Below are 23,486 nucleotides of genomic sequence, written 5' to 3' on the forward strand. Positions count from 1 at the left end.
AATTTTAATATTTTAGGAACAAATATTCAATAATATTTAAATAAAATTAAGTAAAACTAATAAGAGTTTGGAATTATAGCGATACAGGAAGAGAGAGCAATGTGAGAAAAGTTTCAGTTCTACTGTGTGCAAAACCCTGCTTCCAGTAGAACAAATATGTGTCCCAGAAAAAAACCACATTATTCCTGTTTTGAGAGAAGTTTTATTTTAATTCTCCCCTTCTATCTCCATATGGCAAATGGCACATAGATGGGTCACAATTACTTAAAAGAAGAAAATTCTATTGAATTTTCCATAGAAAAAAATCAAAACACCTATTATTAAGAAAACTCACATGTGAGATCCCTAGTATCCAGGCAACAAGTTGTCATGAGTCTTGCTGTATTGCTGGGAAAAGACTTTGTCTTAATAGACACACACACACACACACAAACACACACACACACACACACCCCTGCTTTTGTCTCAGTTCCTGAAAATCTGCATAGCTATATTAATGAAAAAGAGAAGCCAAATTGGGCATGTTAGCATGAACAGCCGTTCAATAAACAGCAATGGCATGGAGGAGATTTACAACCCTTTGTCGAGACAATTAAAAACAATTAAAGTTTTCCTTGTCAACAGCCGGCTTTTAATATCGTGTGTAAAATTCACAAGAGGTCTTCCTGCCAGTGGGATGTGTGACTATCAATAGCTTCCACAGAAGACTGTTTTGTTTTGTCCTGCTTGCTCTGCAAGGTTTTTTAACAACTGCCTTTGGTAACTTAAAGACAACATTTGGCACAGAGACATTGTTAAAATGTACATAAGGCTGCCTGCCAAGGTAATGGGATAGAACAGGTGCTGTCGGAGTTGGAAGGTGGAAGTGAAAGAGGGAAACCAACAGACAGAGCGAGCTTAGGAAATGACCCGGAAACCCAGCCGCCTGGGCTTCGGGCTGTTACCCCAGCCTGGCCCTGCCAGAAGTCCCCCTCTGGTCACAGGTCCAGCCTGTAGCTGTTTACCCATCCCCCTGGCAGGCCTGGCTACATCTTCTGCCTTTTTTTTCCCCTCTTAGTAGAAGAAATTCTATTTTTTGAACTTTGTATTTCATTCTCTATTCTGAATATATAAGGAGTTGGTAATTTTTCTGATTTGTTTGATCTCTTATTTTACAGCCAAGGAAATCATCATTTCTGTCTTATCAGAAATTCTTATTTGTTGTTAAAAGTGATATAGATATATATACATATCTCTCTATATATAAAATAAGGTATTACGGATAGGGGGCTGACATCTTTGGGCTCTTTTTTACATTAAAGAAAGCACAGATGATCCCTGACCTACTACTAAGTCTCAACTTAAAATATTTCAACTTTAAGATGGTATGTGAAAGCAAGCCATACACTTTCAATAGAAACCATACTTCAAATTTTGATTTCTAATTTTCTTCCAGGCTAATGATATGCTGTATGCTACTCCCTTCTGATTCTGTGCAGGCACAGCAAGCCACAGCTTTTAGTCAGACACGCAATTGTGAAGGTAAACAATCCATATGCTTACAACCGTTTTTCACCCATATGGCCATTCTGTTTTTTACTTTCAGTATTTAATGAATTACATAAGACATTCGACACTTTATTATAGAATAGACTTTAGTTAGATTCTTTCGCCCAAATATAGATTAATGTAAATGTTATGAGCACATTTAAAGCAGGCTAAGCTCAGCTACGATGTTTAGTAGGTAAGGTGTATTAAATACCTTTTGAACTTAGGATATTTTCAACTTATTGATGGGTTTGTTGGGATGTAAACCCATCCTAAGTAGAACTGTAACTCAATCTTTATTTTATATATTAGAACCCTATAGCTGTTAAAGACAGAGGATCACTTTTGCTTAAAAAACAAAACAAAACAAAACAAAAACACATTTTAGAGGCATTATGAGGACATTTAGAATGTCTTTGTGGTTCACCATTAACTTCCTCATTGTTAGTATATTTCACTTGGACCAGGTTTAGACCAGAGGCAGGACTGCTAAACTGAGATCAGGTAACAAAAGTTACCTTAGATCAAGTGCTGACCTAGGAGGTATGGAGAAGAAATTCCTATGCTAAACACTCCTAAAGTGGAATCCGTAATACTTGTGTCTGTGTGCTATGAAGCCCGAGGCTTCAACTGTAGGGCAGGAAGTCTTTTGCCCTCTACATGTCTGAAGTTGGGGTCCAGGGCCCTGTAAATTAGTCTGACAAAAGAGAGATCAAGAAAAGAAAACCAAGAAAAGTCCTTTAGCATGTGCATTGGGTATACACAAGGGAACACTCAGAGATGAGTAACTCAAAGGGGAGGTTAGAACTTGAGGTCTATATACTTAACTCACGTAGGGAAAAGGAAAGGGAGAAAGGTCTGCTATGGAAAAGCAAATCATTTTTGGAAAAATAAAAGGGCCTTGAGAAATATAAATGGAGGATATGATAGTATTGTGGTAATATCTGTTTGGGTGTGGTAAGCTTAGAGTTGCTTTGTAGAAAGGGATTTAATGACTTTTGAGTTCTTTCAGAAGGTTCTGCTTTTAGGCAGATAGGAGATTTCAGGAACTCAAATACCTTCAGCTCAAATTCTTATGCCAAAGAGGCAAATTTAGGGACAGCATATCCTGATCCCCTTCACAACATTCCCAGTTTTATTGCTCTCATTTCTGTTTCTTTTCTACTGATTTACTTTTCTCCTTTCAATTTCTACTCTTCATTTTATTTGTTTTAATGTGGCTATTTTTAACGTGTATTTTGATTGATAGCAAGCCAGATGAATGCCCACTATTCCATAACACTAGGCAGCATTTCTTTGAGAACTGCCTCTTCTTCATTTTGTAAAATACTGCCATTACCTCATGGACAACAGATTATACTAAGGTTGACACTTTGTAAATGCAACCTGGTATCCTTGTTTATATTTTCTTTATTCCTTAAATATCCTATATAAAAAGGTTTTGTATTTTTTAAAGTTTTTTTTTCATTTTGGAAAAAAAAAATAATTTAAATGTCCTGCCAAAATTATTGGGTTTATTGAAACTACCAGTTTGTATTTCTTTATCCTTGGGACACCAAAAGACATGAAAGCTGATCTCCTAATCTGTGCAGCTTTGCGTGAGTGTTCATAGTCCTTCCAGAATTAGATGTGGTCACACACAAAAAAATTCTCAGAAATGCTTCACTGGTCACAAGGACAATCTAGCAGAAAAATGACCATACGACCGCACACTTAAAGGAATAATGCCAGAAATGCTGGTCAAAGGAAAGTGTCTAAAAGTGGTAAGAATCTACTTTTATAACTGAATGCAAGATGTCCATACTATACAATAATATACAGTTGAGCCTTGAACAACATATGTTTGAAATGGCTCACTTATATGCAGTACTGTAAATATATTTTCTCTTCCTTATAATTTTAATAACCCTTTCTTTCATATAGTTTACTTTATTCTAAGAATATAGTACATAATACATATAGAAAATATGTGGTAATAGATTTTACATTATCTGTAAGGCTTTCAGTCAATAGCAGGTTATTCGTAGTTAAGTTTTGGGAGAGTTTAAAGTTACACACATATTTTCAACTGTTTGAGGTTTGACTCCCCTAGGCCAACTTCATACTATTAAAATAATTGTGTGATTTGTTAATTGACATATTTTTAAAAATTATTTACATAAGTAATCTCTATACCCAATGTGGAGCTCAAACTCACGACCCTGAGATCAAGAGTTGCATGCTCTTCCCACCAGGCCAGCAAGGTGCCCTAATCACCATAATTTTTAAAGTCCCCTCATTAAATTATTTTGCTTACATAGGAAGTAAAATTTATCTTCTTGATACATTATCTTACAATATATGATTCATAAAATTATAGTTACCATTTCATCTCTCTCATTCCAAAAGAAAGCTTTTTTAATGTATTTGACTATGTATTTTCTAGAGTTAAAAATATAAATAAATAAAAATTGGATATATTATTTCTTTTACTAAAAATCAATCTCTTCACTTATTCTTACTTTCCTCCAAACCTTTTTTAGTTTAAAGAGAATTTATTGACATATTTTTTACTTACAAGTTGACATGCTGTTTATTGTAAAAATTGTTTTTTATATTGATTTATTTTGATGCAGTCTCTTATTCTAAATCTAAAAATGAGGAGGAGATGTGGAAAAGAATTCTGCCATTTATGACAAGTGATCAGGGAAAGAAGAGGATATGATCATAAGTATTCAGTCTTTGCTGGAAGCCTCTGGTAGATCAACCTGTCCATTTTCCAGACTTTTACATTCAATTTTGTTATCCTACATCATAAATATTGACAGCCTACTATGTGAAAACCACTACAATAGATACTGAGAAAACAAGGTGAATTAACCCAGGTTCTCATTCATCAGACCTTCTATTCTAGGAAATATATCTTATTTATATAGGTGTGAAGGAGGAAGAATGGCCTGCCCTCCTTTATTATAAGTAATAAGCCAGTGCTGTGAGAACTTGACCAGCCTGATTTGAAGAGAAGGTCTAATATGAGATGAAGTCTTTTTAGCCTAACTGCCACTATTCACAACTGTATCTAAATTCCTAAGTATGCGTCATGAGGACATTCATGATCTGCCTCTTTCATAATTCTTCAGACATAGCTCCCTATCTTTAACACTATACTTCAGACATCACAACTGCCCTGCAACTAAAATGTAAAACTCCTCCATCTTCTACTGCCACATCACTCCCTGAAAATTCAGCCCTAGTCAGGCTTAGATGTTCACTTCATTTCTCCTACTGTACTTCATGCTTTTCCCTATTGTTTTCATTCATCACACTACATTGTACCTGTCTATTTTTTGACAGCCTCTACCTCTTAAAGTCTTGAGAACTACATACATATTCTTCACCATCATGTCTTCAATGTAAAGGGCACATAATAGGTGTTCGATAAATATTTGTTAAATGAATGATTACTTCAACTTCTGTTTTCCAAGAGAAACAGAATATTACTAATTGGTCCATTCCATGATCTTTCAAGTAGAAAGCTAAATAATCTCAAATGACGGCACAATCTATAACTAATTATACTGATTAAAATCTCTTAAAGTATAATTATATGAAGATTTACTTTCCTTTAATTTAATATCCATAATAAAAAATGCTGCTAGCAATTTCTAATTAGTTGTTTTTTTTTTCCAAATCCATATTAACTTAGGATTCAAGTACCACTGATACATTTATATAAGATAATTTGTATAATTGCTTAGCACAGTATGTGGCTCAGAATAAGACCTCAGTGAGGTTAGCATGATGGCAGTAGTGTCAGTGGACTGTTTCATGGTGATGGCAATAATGAATGTATATCAATAATGTTATATAAAAATCATATGAAGGACATATGTGTCCAAGAGAATATAAAAATCTAGACATCTATTTCAAAATATGGGAAATGTATAACCATATATCTTCTTTAAAAGTAATCTGGTTATTAGCATTATTAGATAAACATGATAACAACAAACCATTGTACTGAAGAAGAGAATGTGAAATATAATTGCATAATTTTACAGTGCTTTGTAATGCATGGAATAATTCTCTGCAGTGTTCAAAAGTGTAGTAAGTAAATGATACTGACATCTGAATACTTTCTGACAAAAACAGCAGTTACAGAGAGAAAGAGGGGGAGAGGTTTTTATATTCTCTAACTGTTCAAACAGTTTTACTAATATTTGTAAAAGGTCACCGATAGAGGGCTTACCTGGGGTCAAATGAGTGAAGACCTAAACCATCAAAAGTTATTTCCAATGTCCAGCTGGGAGATCTAAAACAGAGAATAACAAAGACAGTCTGTGACAAAGCTGACACACAGTATTCTAGAAGGAGTGAAATCAATTGTGACATTTTTCATTTATTTGTAAATGCCTCTTTGGCAGGACACTCACTCAAAACGACAGTTGCTTCTTATAGAACAGGGGAGGCGATGGTAAAATAGAGAAATCCTGACAGTTGCTTTAATGAGATTCTGCATTAGGGCTACTCTAACACTTTCCCCCAACAAGGAGCTTGCCCTTCATTTTCAGTATCATAATTCAGTAATTTGGAAAATGTTATCTCTATGAAAAACTAAACCAGCCCAGTTCTTAATAGCTACTGCCAAGTTTATTCTCCTCTTATCTTTCAATTAGAAAAAAAAAATTGCAAAGGAAGCATCTAAATAAATGTCAGCCATACAGATCAATTATGTCTTTTTATTAAAAGAGTATTGTTTTTATTAAAAACAGCATTATGGAGTATGACTGAACAAGTCAAGGTACACTCTCCAATAACTCAAAATTTGTTTGAAGATATTAGGGAGTGCCATTTAAGCTACATCTTAATAGCCTGCAATTTTAATATATAAGTTCTTTTTAAAAAAAAAAAAACTTTTATAAACATATAATGTATTTTTATCCCCAGGGGAGTATTTTAAGTTCTTAAGAGAAAGGAAATTATCAGCAAAGTAGTTTCACTAGTCCTTATAATTTGAGCAACTCTAAACTAAGCAGTCTAAAGATTCCATTTCATTTATCCATTCAATTGTTCTTTGATCATATGCACAGTACTTAGCATAGCTACAAAGCAACTGGAAAAATACTTCTAAAAAAATGCAAATTATAATGTGCAGGGAAAATTCAATCCAATCCAGGGCTACCCAGCATCTATTATTACCTACTAGTCAACTAACAGGTATTTACTGAACTGGGAAGCTGTACAAAATCAAATCTCTGTGAACAGCAAAATAAAAAGAACATGCATTTTGGCATTTTATATGCCAATGCAACCCACGGCATCATGGATTCAAATTCTAGATTCCAGAGAAGTGAACTAATTAAGAGACACTGGAGAAGTAACAAGCTTTCATTTTCAATTTTGTTATCCCTAAAGTAGTTAATAATATTTATTGCATGTGATTATTGCTATGATTAACAAATGTTTGGGAAAGGGATAAAGCACTTAGCACAGTTCCTGGCTCACACATAGTAAGTTGTCAATAAGTGGTATACCTATTATAATGTAATTGTATCATACAAATGATAACTTTCTCAAATACAAGAACATAAGTAGCAACAGTAAATAGGAGGAAACCCTGGCTATCAGGATACTATTGTAAGAACTTTAGTTCTATCTCTTCCACTAATAGCCTCTTGGCAACTCAGTTCTCTCATCACAAAAATGGGACTGACATTCCTAAATAAAATTAGCTTGGCTAGGAAAGCTATCTGGGTACTTTAAGTACCCAAACTGTATACATTATTGGAATATGGCCAGTGAATATGGCGGAGAGCCCCATTTAAGGTTGGCAAATTAACTGTGGTCTAAGATTTCGGAATGGTAATTTTACCCAGCTGGACAATGTTTAATTTTCAGATAATCTTCAAGAAAGCCGAAAAGCAGCTTGAGCAGATCAATGTATACACAGACTCATGAAAGTTTCTGTCTCCTTACTCCATCTTCAGTTTGCCTATAGCACGGGTTTCCAAACTTAGCTATACATTTAAATCACCAGGGGCATTTTTTTAATGCTAGTATCTATGTGTAACCCACACCAATTAATAAAAATATTTAAAAGCTTCCTAGGTGATTCTAATGTGCACCCAGGATTTAGATGCACTGGCCTAGAGCTGGATACTGTTTCTCCAGTAGACTCTGTTAGCTTTTTACCCATTTTTCCTCTTTTTTGCTAAGCAAAGCCTTTGATTCACCTTAGGTGTCTTTTTCCTAAGAAACTCTGAAGAGGATGCTTATGCCCAGATTCAGCACAATCTTGATTTAGGCTCAGTGAATCACAGTGGTGCTAATTGCTTTGCCAGTGATTGATTTACGGGTATATATAAAATTATCCATATCGAGCCAAAGACGAAAAGAAAGGTGTTCTGGGACCTAGCAAAGTTTCCATCCTCCTAACAAAATGTTTTTTTCCCTGCTGCTATATATGGATATGATGCTTAGAACTGATGTAGTCATCTTGTAGGAACGAAGGAAGTTAGTCCGATGACAAAGCCAACATCTTGAGGATGGCAGAGCAGAAGGATAGAAAGAAACAGAGCCTATGATAATGTCATTCAGCTGCTGAATTAACTTGTCCCACTTCTGGACCTGTTATATGAAATAAATTCAAGTAGCATCAAAGCACTGTAAACTTACATAGCATCGCAAACAGTATTAAACAAACAAAAAGAGGCATATCCCAAGCCTAAATTTAGGTAAAAAATTTCTTTCATTGCTTATATTTTGAAATATTTTATGAGCTAAACCAACTGGTGAAGAACATCCCAATTTTTCTTACAAACTAGACAATTCTTAGTTTTATTTAAATAGCTTTATAACATTTATTTTTACTAAGAAATACTGTGTAACATGTGATATAAGAAATTTTTTATTTCTTTTCAGCGTAACAGAATTCATTGTTTTTGCACCACACCCAGTGCTTTGATATAAGAAATTTAATAGCAGATCCTGTCAAACACTTTTTTCAAAAGTATTAATTTGTTCTAGTTTTTTATACACAAACAATGTACAAAATTAAAATATATTTTTCTGCAGCACATATGTATAAATACGTGCATGTGTTTGCTTTTTTTTAATTGTTGCCAACCATATGGTGTTTAAAGTGAAGAAAAAATGTTTTTTAGTATCTAACCACAACAATCACATGATTTCCTAATAACTGTTTTTGCTTTTAATGGATTCTATATGTAGCTTTCTTTTTTTTTTTTTTTAGCTTGTATTTTTTGAATGTAGTACATCTTATTATTCAATGTCCAGATCATAATTTTGGTTTCAAAATGTCCTCTCTTTTTCTAAAGTAGTAATTTCCTGACCCAGAAAATACTAGGGATACTTTAGAATGATGCTTTACTGTCAACCACACAGTTGGAACAAGATTAAAAGGGATTTGTTCCAAAATCTACTATGAAGGTTTAAAGTGACATATACTGTAATCACTATGCTTCAATTTGACATTTTAAATCTGGATGCTTCCAAAATCTCTAAGTTCCTTTGTGTTGCTTCTCCCTCTCTTCATCCCATCTGCAATTTCTGTATTATTTATTCAACAATATGAAAAAAATCACCAGCAATCTTGTGGGGAAGGGGGAAACCAGACTCTCCTTGATAGTCTTTGCTAGACAGAGAAGAAAACAACGTATTAGGAATTTGAACTTTGGGGAGCCGTCAGAAATGATGAGACAGCAGAAAACAGGAAGTGGAGCTGACAGAAGTCTCCATGATGTGATCTCTTCCCACATAACCCACCAAATCTTCAATTAATTTTAAATTTATAATTACCATGGCATGTATAATGTGATGAATTTCTTGCAAAAGTCAATGGGGGTTATAGTTTGGTGCAGGACCAATTAAGTGTAAAAATGGTGAAACTAAGTGGGTTCAGTGAAAAAGGGAAAGAGTACTGGGGGAAAAAAAAGGGAGAAATTCTGAGAACATTCCCTCCCCCAGAATAGATTACAGTGTGAAACGTGTTCAAGGCATTTTTCCCTCAGTACAGTCTGAGAAATCTTAGTGTATAGTTTTGTCTCCCTCACAATTCTATGAGCTCCTAAGTACAATGCTATCTTTTACTGTCTGAATCATAATAGAACTCAATAAATGACGAAATTTGATTCAAGTGGGAAAGCTCCACCAAAAAAAAGGTATTTTTGCCTACTACTTCCAAATTTAGGCAATCTTTATACCCAACTGTCCTTTCCTACAGAAAATTTTAATAAGACTAACTTCTCAATAGTGTTAAGAACTTGGCAGAACTGAAAAATCTCATGGGCAAGTTTGATTTGGGGTCATCCCCAGATCACTTACTACTTAGCAGAGGCCCAAGAAGAGCAAGTACATATTGTTTAGTGTTTTTATTTCTATTGTAACTATCCTTAGATAATAATTTCATTTACTTTTTGGACCACTAAAGGACAACCATTAGAATCAGACATTTCATTTCAGCAGTATAAAATTAGCATTGGTTTAAAAGTTTCTACAAATGTTGTAAGAGGAATTTAATATTTTGTAGTTTATTTTTGGAGGCAAGCCCTTACTTCTTGTGAATCCCATTTCATTCATAGAAATATATGAGATGTCTTAAGAACCATTGGTATTTCAATTGTAAATATTAAGGAAAGCTGCATTACAATGCAGACAGGTAATCCTGAGGCCCAGCAGAGCAATAATGATTAATAACACACTCTAGAGGGAGTATAAATTTTAATACTATCTCTCATAAAATCCATGTTTCAAAGGTTACAAAACAGAATCAAGTTTACCAAAAAGTAAATAAATCACCTTGCTTTGGGGTTTCTTCTTTTATCTCTGATTTTTAAATAATCAACACCATCTCCCCAGAGCAGATAAACTATACTTACCTACAAATGAACTAGAAGAAGTTCTGAAATCCTTACAGAGGACTAACTCTCATCAGATTCTGCTTCTAGTAAATTCCACTCCCAGTGTTTATTCAAATTTACATTTAAAAAGAGAAAGGAGACTTTAGGGAAGTGGCCTTCATAAGGGTTTTATTTGCTGATTATAATGATGATGCACAATGCCTCTTCACAAGATTGCAGGGTTAGAGGGTAATCCCACTATCACTTGGGCACTGATGAGAGCTCTGTTTGAGTTCTGATCTCACATCTGGTCTCCAAACTAAGACAGAACTAAAAGAATCCAAAAACTATGCAGAGTCACAGAAATTATGACTAAAAACGCTAGAACTAAATGAGCAAAAGTGAAAGAATATGTGATGAAAATTGTGATGAATTCTGAGAACAAAGCAACCCAGCATACAAACATAAGGCCAAATAAGCACAAATATCAATAGCTTTATTTTTAATGATGCTATGGGGAACTAACTAGATGACGTTCATGATAGCTTGTTTATTTGTTTCATTGCTTCTTAATACCCATAATTTTATTCTTTTCATAAATTTACTTCTTTTCAAGTCACAAGAATTATCTAAGTCAATGTGCTTAACCTCAGTAAATTGCTTCAACAAATCAGTTAAAAGTTTCACAAAATAATATGATCATATGAGAGATGAATCAATTGTCCCATTCAATATATTAATAGCCACATTTCCTATTTCCTATGTTTGTAGTATTTTATCTTCTATAAAGATATTCCTACAATGCTGAACATACTAAAGGAGTTTAAAATATAAATGAAAGGAAAAGAATAACAAATGAAACAATAGACACTTTCAGTCAACACAGCTGATGCTCTTAGTAAAGTCTAGTGAGGACAGGTCATCTTCCCCACAGACAAAGTATGAAACTTCAAGTTGAAATAAACTCTCATGGGTGTATTTAGATCTGCCTACTTTACAGATTAGCAAACTTTTTTTTGCAAATGTTCGGATAGTAAATATTTTTGGCTTCGCCGGCCTTCTCTGTTGCAACTATTCAGCTTTGCTGCTCCACTGTGAAACAGCCATAGACAATATGTAAGAGGATGGCTGTGTGTGTTCCAACAAAACTTTATGAGAACAGCTGGAGGGCTAGATGTGGGCTGCGGAACATAGCTTGACAATCCCTAGTTAGTTCATCATTTTAAGAAGCGATGGATCCCATTTTCCATATGAAATAGAAAGCAAGAAAAGAACTGAGATCAGTTAGAATTTTCACAGATACACCCTGAAATCCCTTATACTTCCAAATTTAGGAAGCATCAGAAACACTTATATTTAAATATAATTTTTTTAAAAAAACCTAATGGGTGCTTTCATTGGCTATTGTTTTATATTAACCAAACAAATTCCTCCCACCAGTAGGACAGATTCCTTAGAAGCCACCAATAGATAAAACTCTTCCTGTTGTTGAATTTACTTGGCAACCAAAATAACTTTGACAAGTCCACACATCAAATTCTGACAATTAAAAGCTTAAGTACACTTAAAAAGATAAAAATAAAAGACATTTTTGTATTCCTCACATGTGCCCCAATTTTCTACCCCTTTCCTAGAAATCCAGATATTTCGCTACATCAGAAAGTAGAACAGAACAAAATGATTATTAATCAAGTACAAGTATCCTTAAGCATCATGACAATTTCTTCCTTTCAATACACCTTCAATCACAATACACTCAACTTCTGAACAGAAAATGTTAGTAATTATACTATAGTCCTCAATTATTCCAGGGATAAGCCGCTAATAAAAATGTCAATGTTATAAAATAACACTAATACACACTAGCTATTTAAAAACTCAAACTCAGCCTACTAAGGGGCACCTGAGTGGCCCAGTGGGTTAAAGCCTCTGCCTTTGGCTCAGGTCATGATCTCAGGGTTCTGGGATCAAGCCCCGCATTGGGCTCTCTGCTCTGCGGGGAGCCTGCTTCCCCTCTCTCTCTGCCTGCCTCTCTGCCTACTTGTGATCTCTGTCAAATAAATAAGTAAAATCTTAAAAAAAAAAAAAAACCTCAGTCTACTAAGACTTACTTCACTATTTTTTCCTACAGAAAAGTTATAAAAAAAGATCATGATCTACTTTTCACAAATAACAATAACAATAATAAATATTGATAAATTATTATAACCCAGGCAGTATTTCAAATACTATACACTTATTAAATCATTTAATACTCAAATCAATCCTCTATAATGCAGATAGCATTATTATTCTCCTTATAAAATAAAGAGAAACCTACCAAAGAGAAGTTCTATAGCTTGTCCAAAGTCATATGGCTTTATAGTCATAGTAGTCATGGCTACTGAGCAGCAAAGCTAGGATTTGAAAGCAAGTGATCTAGGCTCCAAATGCTAATGAGGTCAAGGCCATGATTCAGTGTCCAAAGGAAGGCACAGCCAGTATGCTCTACCCTCTAGAAAATGTCACTACTGGGAAAGATGATGAAACAAGAACTGGAGGTAAATGCAGGAAAGTATAAGCCAAAAGAGGTAGAAGGTGAGAGAGAAAGAACCTCATGAAAGCTTTTAACTGGAGACACAAAATCATTTATCCAACAACTGCTATGGGTCAATAATTCTCCTTACAGACATGACAAACACATTTATTTCTGGCTTTAGAATCAGCCTGTTTAAATCCTAATTCCACACTACTTACTAGGCCATTTTTCCTTTTATTATTTATAATTTAGGAAACTCAGACTCCTCCTATGTAAAATAAGGATAAAAATCAGAATTGTTTTTCAGGGATGTTATGAAGATTAAATAAGCTAATAGGGGCCTGATATGCAGTTGGTGCCCCTGAAATGGTAGCTGTTATTATTAATCAGGGTTTTGTTTGTTTTTAATTATAGAAGTGGCAAACAGTAGTTATGTTAAAAGATATCTGGGTAATCTGGATTATCTGGATAAAAAGATAAAAATAAATCCAAACATTTAAATGGCTTCTCTATATAACTTTGAGTTTCTCAAAATTTACTGATTACCTCCTATGTGCTAGAAATCACGTGAAAAAAATAAACCCAGTTATGATTAGTCATAAAAACAAACTCTCTGGAAGACTGAATTTTTCACTTTCATCTGAACATATTACTTGTATACAACTAGTAAGCTATTTCAATTCACAGAACTTTCTACCTTGTCTGTGACTACAGTAAGTTTCCATAATCCCTTCAGTCTTCTGCAAGCCTTACAGGGCCAGGCAGGCTGAACACCCCTTCCCTCCCGCCATCTTCTTACTTCCAGTTTAAAGCAAGTTCCTTCTTCCATTTTTCCCAAAGTGCCATAGAAATTATTATCATTTATCACTATGTGTACACCAAAGATAGAAAAGAATTGTATTACTGAATGCCATCTGAGATATTTGTGATTAAATAAGGAGGTGGCGACAAACATATTTTAATGTAGCTAAATCATATGCTACTAAAATTTTTAACATATTAATGATGTAACATTGGACACAATCACAAAGAAGCAGATCATATTTCAAAGAACTGTGGTTAATTCAAAAGAGAGGAAAAAATAGAAAGACATGCATATGAACAAAAAAAGGAATAAAGAGACCAATCATATTCATGGAAACAAAGTCTTTTTGTTTTGTCATTTTCTCTTATCAGAATGTCCAAATAGATAATTTTCCAAAGAATATGTGCAAATGGCCATGGCCAACAAGCACATGACAAGAGGCTCAACATCACTAATCATTAAGAAATGCAAATCAAAACAGTAAGATTATCACCCCAATCCTGTTAAAATGGCTATTATCTAAAAGACAATAAATATGTATTGGTATTTGGAGAAATAGGGAGAAATAGTAAATGGAGAAAAGGGAACTCTTACACATTGCTGCTGAGAAGGAAAATTGGTGTAGCCACTATGGAAAGCAGTGTGGAAGTTCCTCAAAAAATTAAAAGAGGAACTATAATATAATAAACATTTTATCCAAAGAAAATGAAAACACTAATTTGAAAGGACATATGAAATGACATATGCACCCCCCACGTTCACTTTAGCATTTATTTATAATATCTAAGACCAGGAAACAACCGAAATGTCCATACATGGATGACAAATGGGTAAAGAAATATACATATATACACAGACACACAATGGAATATTTTTTAGCCATAAAAAAGAATGAAATCTTGCCATTTGCAACAACATGTATTGACCTTCAGGGCATTATGCCAACTGAATTAAGTCAGACAGAAAAAGATCAATGCCATTTGACCTCACTTATATACGGACTCAAACAAACAAACAAAAACAAGGTTACAAATATAGAGAATAGATCAGTGGTTGCCTAAGGTAAGGAGTAGGAAAATGGGTGAAGGGGGTTAAAAGGTACAAATTTCCACTTCTGAAATAAGTAAGTCATAGGGATGTAATGTACATCATGGTGACTGCAGTAAATAATACTGTATTGCATACTTGGAAGTAGCTAGGAGAGTGGATTGTGAAAGTTCTCATAACAAGAATAAAGAATTTTGTAACTATGTATGGTGACGGATGTTAACTGGATTTACTGTGGTGATCATTTTGCAATATACCAAAATGTCAAATCATTACCTTGTACATCTGAAACTAATATAAAGTTGTGCCAATTATATCTCAATACAGAGAGAACAAAGTACATATTGTTCTTTTTCTATTCTGTTCCCAAACTAACTTTGAAAAGAGAGAAAAGTAAAATAATGGTACAGAATCATACCATAATGATGACTAAAATAATAAGAAACATAATGATATTGTTATATTTAAGCCCAAGTTGGCAGTGATCTGTCAACATAAGAGTAGTGGAGTCATAAATAAAGAATATCCCATAGATGAGATAAATAGGCAGCATAAAGCCTCAGGTGGGTTAGAGTTAATGTGATTAGTTCCAGCGCACAGCAAAATCCCATAAGACAGAATTTGTCTTTCATCTGTTTTCAATTCATCCAGCTAGCACTAAGCAGTTATTCTTCCTGTCACTCCATTTTTGTCATCCTATTTTAGGTTCTGTTTTTAAACTCAAACCAACCTGTTACATATCTTTGTTACTGGATAGCTTAAACAAAGTACTTTTGCACAAGAGAGAGGTAGACAAAAATTCTAGAATACTTCATTAGGTGACCATCACTGATCTCCACCTTTAGGGAGGTTACTTTTGACGTGCATTAAGCCAAAATTATACTAAAATGATGGAATATGAGTTATGACTATAAAAAATTGAATTTATTAGGTATAACCATATGTATATGAATTATTTGTTTTCCTCATGGAGACTCTACATTGATCCCAATGGTACTGCTATTGTCAAAGCATTTTTTTTTTTGCCAAAGCATTTTTAATAAAACAAATGAGTTTGTTAAATATCAATCTCATCACCTAACAGAGCTAGTTGCCTCTAAGTTCACAATTAGTGTGATATGACTAAATAGACAAAAACAGTCCATTCAAACTCTGGCTTTATTAATATCAGGACAAAGTGGAGGACACATAATAATTCCACTGCATTCTATGGGACACATAGAATGCCACTGTACATGGCATTTTTTGAAAGGGATACTGAAAACAGGCAGGTAAGAGACAGACAATGAAAGAAAGACAGGAAGCAGAAAAAGAAACAAACAAAACCTGTCATAAATTCACAAAATTTCAACAACTTGCCAAGGGCTAATCTTGATCTTAATGTTGAAAATTCTGGATGATCTTGTTTCAATAATTTATAAGGAAATTATTTGCTTTGAAAATGTTATTCTTATGTTTAAAAATATACAATCTCTAAGCTCTCTCTCCAAATGTTGGGGTAAGCCATGATTATTGATCCTAATCAAACTCTCATTAATCTATCTTTGTTTGTCAATTTGTTGGTGGGTTGTGTGGCATGTGTGAGAGAGACAGAAACAGAGATAACAAAGAGAAGAAGAAAGCTACCTTGCTAACTCAAAGATTACAATATGCCTTTGTGGAGTCAGAGATTTTCCTACTCTAGATAATTCAAATCACTAAGACTTTGCCTTAAAAAACCCAGAATACAAAGAGACTTGTCATGTAAGGACAGCTTTCTTAAAATGTGTGCTTTCTTGAAATGTCTGCTTCTTAAAAAGATGTCCAGCGTCTGGTCTTTGAAAGAGCAACTGGGACAATCTTTTGTCAACTTTTTTAATCAAGGGCTCAACTTTTTTAATGTTTTATCTATCCTCTCCCTTTGCACATCAATTTGCTGCAGAATGGGTACAGAAAAGAGGCCTAGGTTAGAGAACTACATTTATAAAGACCTATTAACAAAAGAAAACATAAATATTGACAGAATTCAATCTGCTTGAAACATGGAATATTGAAGAGAAATGGCAAGAGATGAAGTTAGACATGTAATCAAAAATCAGAAAACTGGGGCGCCTGGGTGGCTCAGTGGGTTAAGCCGCTGCCTTCGGCTCAGGTCATGATTCCAGCGTCCTGGGATCGAGTCCCACATTGGGCTCTCTGCTCAGCGGGGAGCCTGCTTCCTCCTCTCTCTCTGCCTGCCTCTCCGTCTACTTGTGATTTCTGTCTGTCAAATAAATAAATAAAATCTTTAAAAAAAAATCAGAAAATAAAGGGCCCTGCAAGTCTTAAGTTAAGATGATTAAATTTATGCAGAGGTCAATGGAGAATACTTGAAAGATCTGAAGTAGGACTGTGATTTACTTTACAGTTAGGCCATTTCTCTGTTTCAAGTGTGAAGAATGGATCTGGAAAGACTACAAGCAGAGACAGCAGTTAGGAAACAGTGGCATCAAACAGATGAAATAGGATGGTGGGCTTAACGAAAGTAGCTGAGATGGATGTAGGGATGCATGTCAGCTCTGGAAATGGATATCAGAGCAAACAGATATGAAAGATATTAAGAAGACAGAATTAGCTAGATATGTTGATTAACTAGTTTTGAGGAATAAGGATGGCACAACACATTAGAGGCACAAAAAAGGAAATGGACTTGTAGATGTTGAAGGAAGAGAGAGATGGTCTCTAACTGGCCGGCCATCCAACCTACCAAACTTGGGCCTGGTTTATATTTAGGTAAGTTTTAAAAGTTGGTAATCAAATGTGTTTTTAGGGGAGGCTGGGTGGCACAGTCGTTAGGCATCTGCCTTCAGCACAGGTTGTGGTCCCAGCGTCCTGGGATCCAGCACCCTGTCGGGCTCCCTGCTCTGCAGGAGGCATGCTTCTCCCTCTCCCACTCCCTGTGCTTGTGTTGCCTCTCTCATGGTCTCTCTCTGTCAAATAAATAGGGTGTTTAAAAAAAATGTTTTTAAAAATCACTTTGCATGAAAAAAAATAAAATTAAGCCTAAACCATTATTAGATGGAAAGTCTTATTATTTTTTTAAAGATTTATTTATTTATTTATTGACAGACAGAGATCACAAGTAGGCAGAGAGGCAGGCAGAGAGAGAGAGAGAGAGGAAGAAGCAGGCTCCCCGCTGAGCAGAGAGCCCACTGTGGGGCTCGATCCCAGCGCCCTGGGATCATGACCTGGGCCAAAGGCAGAGGCTTTAACCCACTGAGCCACCCAGGCACCCCTGGAAGTCTTATTTTTAAAGACAAATCTTTAAATGAGAGATTCAATAGCAATTAGTTCATAGGTAGTTGAAGTGCCAAACAGCATTTGTACATAGAGTATTTTTTGAAAATGATCTGCCAAAATTTAAAAATCAGGAAATTAAACACACACACACACACACACACACACACACACACACACACACACGGAGAGAGATTTTTAGCTTCTCTATTTAATTGGAAGATTTGACAACTGTCTACCCATACAGTAAACCGTGGCTGAAGCTTGTTAGTGATTACTTCCCCTAAATAGAGCATCTATTCTCCAGTTTTCTAGAGATTCCCCACAACTCCTCACTTACTCACCAGCGTGAGGTTACATGTTAGTTACCAGAGATCATCTTTACACTTCATCTATTTTAATTACATGGCTTCTACAGACATCTGAGTTTAGTTATTTTTTAAATGATAATTCTAGTTTCAGGAGGAAACTACTGAGTGAGTGACAGAAACCTACTGGAAAGTTCTAAAAAGAAACATGTATAAGGATGTGAGCAAGATAATGGAATAATAATCCACTGGACCATCAATTAAAGTATAATCAAAAAGCATTTATTTTAGCTTGGTGCCACATATTACTTTGTGCCAATCTGGTCTTATAACCAAATCAAGTTTCCCTTCAAGAAAGAAAAAACAATTCAAAAAATTTCAACTGGAATTTAAAGCTTCTCAAAACTAATCAAAAGCAAAATCAGCTATTCATTAGCTAAGTAGCTTATCTAGATTTTCTTTAGGTATAATGTTTTAAAACTGAGAAAAAAGAAAGAGTGTCCAACATAAAAGTAGAAACACTTGCCATATTATATTCCCTTACTAGAAAAAAAAATCCTAATATATGTATCAACACTTATTTTCAATTAAATTTAGAAGCAAACATAATTTCAAGAATATGAAAAGGAACTGCTAGGATAATTGTTTCAGAAATACTGCAATTAAAGATGAAAATCATATTGCTTTTTTTAAAGATTTTATTTATTTATTTGACAGAGAGAGACACAGCAAGAGGGAACACAAGCAGTGGGACTAGAAGAGGGAGAAGCAGGCTTCACACTGAGCAGGGTGCCTAATGCAGGGCTCAATCCCAGGATCCTGGGACCATGACCTGAGCTGAAGGCAGACGCTTAAACACTGAGCCACCCAGGTACCCCATATTGCTTCTTTTTGACAAAATGTTTCACTGGCATATGAGCAGTCCCTTTTGTAATATATACTAATCATCAAATGATAAGCTCCCCCCAAAAAAGAACAAAAATCCAAGTCTTACTTGGAATGTGAAATTTTGTTCATTTTCTCTAATAAAACACTAAGTAAAATAGAAAGCAATCTTCAGGTTGAAAAAACTCCACGTCATAATCAACATTGAAAGCATATGCACTTTACTATAGGAAAGCTACATTCATTTAAAAATAAATTTTAAGGGGCACCTGGGTGGCTCAGTGGGTTAAAGCCTCTGCCTTCGGCTCAGGTCATGATCCCAGAGTCCTGGGTTTGAAAACCGCATTGGGCTCTCTGCTCAGCGGGTAGCCTGCTTCCCTTCTTCTCTCGCTGCCTGCCTCTCTGCCTACTTGTGATCTCTGTCTGTCAAATAAATAAATAAAAATCTTTTAAAATTAATTAATAATTAATTAATTTTCAAAGTAACCACAGCAAGGGATCTTTTTCACAATTCTTAGCTAATATGTACATTTTAAAATATACATTTAAAAAAGCCTACAGAATAATTTAGGAGTTGTAATACTATTATCAAATACTAGGTTTTTAAATTCATTCATTTCTTGTTATTTTTTCAAATTTTGTGACTTTTTTTTTCAAATTTCAAAAAGAAGTTACTATTCTTTAAGTATATAACATTTATAAAAACAACTTAAGTTTGAATTTCATTCTCATTAAGTATAAAAAAAACTGTTTCATAATTTTCTCCTTTCATCAAGTGAAAAATTAGTAGAAATACAGCAAAAAGAGAACTCTGTATCATAGGGGTTTTTCTCAAACTATACATACCCATGATTTAAAAGAAAGGTAATACAAAAATAAACCACTTTTATTAGACAACAGTACACAGATCAATTTTAATCATTTTTGTTCAATAAATAGTTTCCTAGGAAGTCTTTGAAATTAATCCGAATGAATTCTATTAAGATATATATTGAGTGAGGTGGTTCTCCTAGGGCAACTATAAGAAATGAGTTGTTTGTTCCAGTCATTCTGTAAAGGACTGATAGACCCTAACTCTTGGTTAGTAAAGTAGAATTATCACGTAGGACTCAAGTGTCTGCAAACTGAAGGGGAGCTAATATGTTCTGATGTCAAAGTAGTAATTTCCTTTCTCCACAGGAAGAAAAAATAGAGTCTGAGGGTGGGTAGTATTCCCTTTGATATATGTAGCAGTGGAGGAAATGGAGAGATTCATAACTGATGTCTGAATACATGCAATTTTCAGAATATATTAACAGCCTATAACTAAGATTGCTATCAGAATACTGACAAGAAGCATGGGGGTGGGGGAAGACAATATTTTAAAAGTACTTGCTCCTGGAATGTAACATTTACAAAGTTCCAAGAGAAAACAAAGGGAGACAATGAATAAAGCATGATCACAAATATATTGTCATTTGTCAATACTGCAGATTAGTATGAAATCAATAATAAATGTTCTATGGTATTTTGATAACAAAAGTGGTACTTGGATCAACCTGTCTTTTTTTGTTAAATTTTTTTATTTGACTATAGTTGACACACAATATTACATAAGTTTCAGGTGCACCACAGTGATTCAACTTCTCCATAGAGCATGCTAGGCACACCACAAGTGTGACTGCCATCTGTCACCACACAAAGCTATTACCAAACATTAACTATATTCTTTTTGCTGTGCCTTTCATTTCTGTGACTTATTCATTCCATAACTGGAGGCCTCTATCTTCCCTACCCCTTCACCTATTTTGTTTATCCCCTACACTCTCCCCTCTGGTAAACATCAGTTTGTTCTCTTTATATATAGTTCTGGTCTCCTTTTTTATTCATTTGTTTTATAGATTCCACATGCGTAAAATCATATGGTATTTGTCTTTCTCAGTCTCACTTATTTTACTTAGCATAATACCCTCTCGGTCCATCCATGTTGTTGCAAATGGCAAAAATCTCATCCTTTATTTATGGCTGCATAATACTTGTGTGTGAGTGTATGTGTGTATGTGTGTGTGTGTGTGTGTGTGTGTGTGTGTATTTCTTCTTTATCTGTTCATCTATTGATGGGATTGCTTCCACATCTTAACCATTATAAATAATGCTGCAATAAGCATATAGGTGTATATATCTCTTCAAAATAGTGGTTTTGTTTTCTTTGGGTAAATATCCAGTAGTGGAACTATCGGATCATATGGAATTCTGGTTTTTAATTTTTTGAGAAATTGCCATATTGTTTTCCACAGTAGCTGTACCAATTTACATTCCCACCCACAGTGCATGAGTCCTTTTTCTCCACATCCTGGTCAACACATTATTTCTTGTGTTTTGTTTTGTTTTGTTTTAGCCATATCTTTTTGTGGTTTTGATTTGCATTACTTGATGATTAGCGATGTTGAGCATCATTTTATGTGCCTGTTGGTCATCTGTATTTCTTCTTTGGAAAAATGTCTTTTCAGGTCCCCTGCCTATTTTTTAATTGGGTTGTTCATTTTTTGTGTTAAGTTATATAAGTTCTTTATATATTTTGGATATTAACCCCATATTGAATATGGCATTTGCAAATATCTTCTCCCATTCAGTAGAATGTCTTTGCATTTTGTTCATTTCCTTCAATGCTTCAGTTCCAAAATCTATTTAGAGTATTAAGTTTGAACTCATTTGTAAACATTATTTCTAGTAATTTCTAAGTAATTTTACAGGTGATTATTTTATGACCTCAGCTAGATACTAACATTCTTGGAAATAGGAAACCACTATTTCTTCTGACTAATGGTACCTAGTATAGCAATTTACAAATGAGGACATACAAGCAATTATTTGGGGAGTAAAAATCCACACAATAGTAATATTACTGAATAAAAAAGGAGTACTGTTATTTTCCAAACTGTAATTTATTCTGTCTAGCAGATGATAATAAAACATAATATAATCAAATAAAAAATAACATTTATATAATTTTGAAAAAACAATAAGCAATAAGGTGATAGCAAACATCTCTCTTAAGAAAAAAGAGCCCAATTTGAAACTGTTTCAATGAATAATATATAGACAATATAACCTCTTTATGCATACAACTCATTGTAATCTCCCTAAAAAAGATTACTGAATAACAACTTAGTAACTAACCAATTGTATTAATAATCAAACAAATAAAAATGTAGGTAATCCTCAATTAAATCCATGGGTATAAATGAATATATGCATTTCATATTAGATGCTTTGAATCAAACTTTATGTTGCAATTGGCTATATGCTGGAGATATTTTTCATATGGCTCTTCGCATGATTAATTATTTTCTTATGAAACACACAAGACTATGATTAAGGTAGAAGCATCTGGAGTGCCACCATATCCATCAAATCTTCTAGGAATAATATACAACTTCAATTTTAAAAAATTAAAATAGAAATATAAAGCATCATTTTACAAATGCAGTGAGATGAAAAATTCATTATCTTAACAGTGGGCACCAGAATTTAGAAATAAATAATTGATGATTCACTTTGGGTAAAAGCAACCAAAGGGTCTAGTACAGTACATTCTAATACAACTAAAAAGAAAGCTTAACATTTTTGCAACACATTAGAATTTTAAAGGTGGGTGCATAGAGACACAAGAGCTGAGAAAAGAAAGAGAAAAGAAGACATTAACAAGACTTAATTAGACATAGATGGGGCATGGGGTTAAAAACAGTGGTAAAATAAAATTCTGATGTTGAGGTAATAGACTTTTAAAAACAGGAATGTCTCATATTTTATGTGAAATTGTTTGGATTATGAAATCACAATGCTGGTCCTCCAAATCCAGACATCCAATAAAATGTAATCTCATATGCCCTATGTGAATGGATTTTGTAAATGAAATTGAGTCTCACATCTGGGTCAATACAGCAGAGCATAAACTAGGAGGCACAAGATGACAACAAGGTCTCTGGACCGATTTTATTCAATAAAAGCAGGAGCTCATAGAAAACAATAGTGACAATATGAAACACAGCTTTTACTCTACCTCTGCAAGGGATTATGGGCTTCCACAGGACATGATTTGGAGCTCCAGCTGATCTTACCAATATTTAAAAAAAAAAAAAAAAGAAAGACAAAAACAAGATATATCCTGAGAAACATCAGAAATTAAATGATGTTAGAAGCATGCTAATTGCATAATTTTAAAACTAAATATAACTGAAATATAGATTCATTAAAAGCAGATAAAATAATTAAATTGATGAGGCATTGGTGACAAATAAATAAATCTGAAGGTAGATACTTGT

General features: G+C 34.2%; 1 protein-coding gene across 1 annotated transcript in view; it reads right to left on the reverse strand.

Annotated features, from left to right (window-relative positions):
- NAALADL2 (N-acetylated alpha-linked acidic dipeptidase like 2) overlaps positions 1 to 23,486 on the reverse strand; it is a 1,358,868-nt gene that overhangs the window by 1,253,943 nt on the left and 81,439 nt on the right. The window contains exon 4 of the mRNA XM_032340827.1: positions 5,756 to 5,818. The gene's annotated coding sequence lies outside the window, so the exon portion shown is untranslated. The remainder of the gene's footprint in view (positions 1 to 5,755; positions 5,819 to 23,486) is intronic.

Source organism: Mustela erminea, chromosome 1 (assembly GCF_009829155.1).
Source record: "Mustela erminea isolate mMusErm1 chromosome 1, mMusErm1.Pri, whole genome shotgun sequence".
NCBI lineage: Eukaryota > Metazoa > Chordata > Mammalia > Carnivora > Mustelidae > Mustela > Mustela erminea.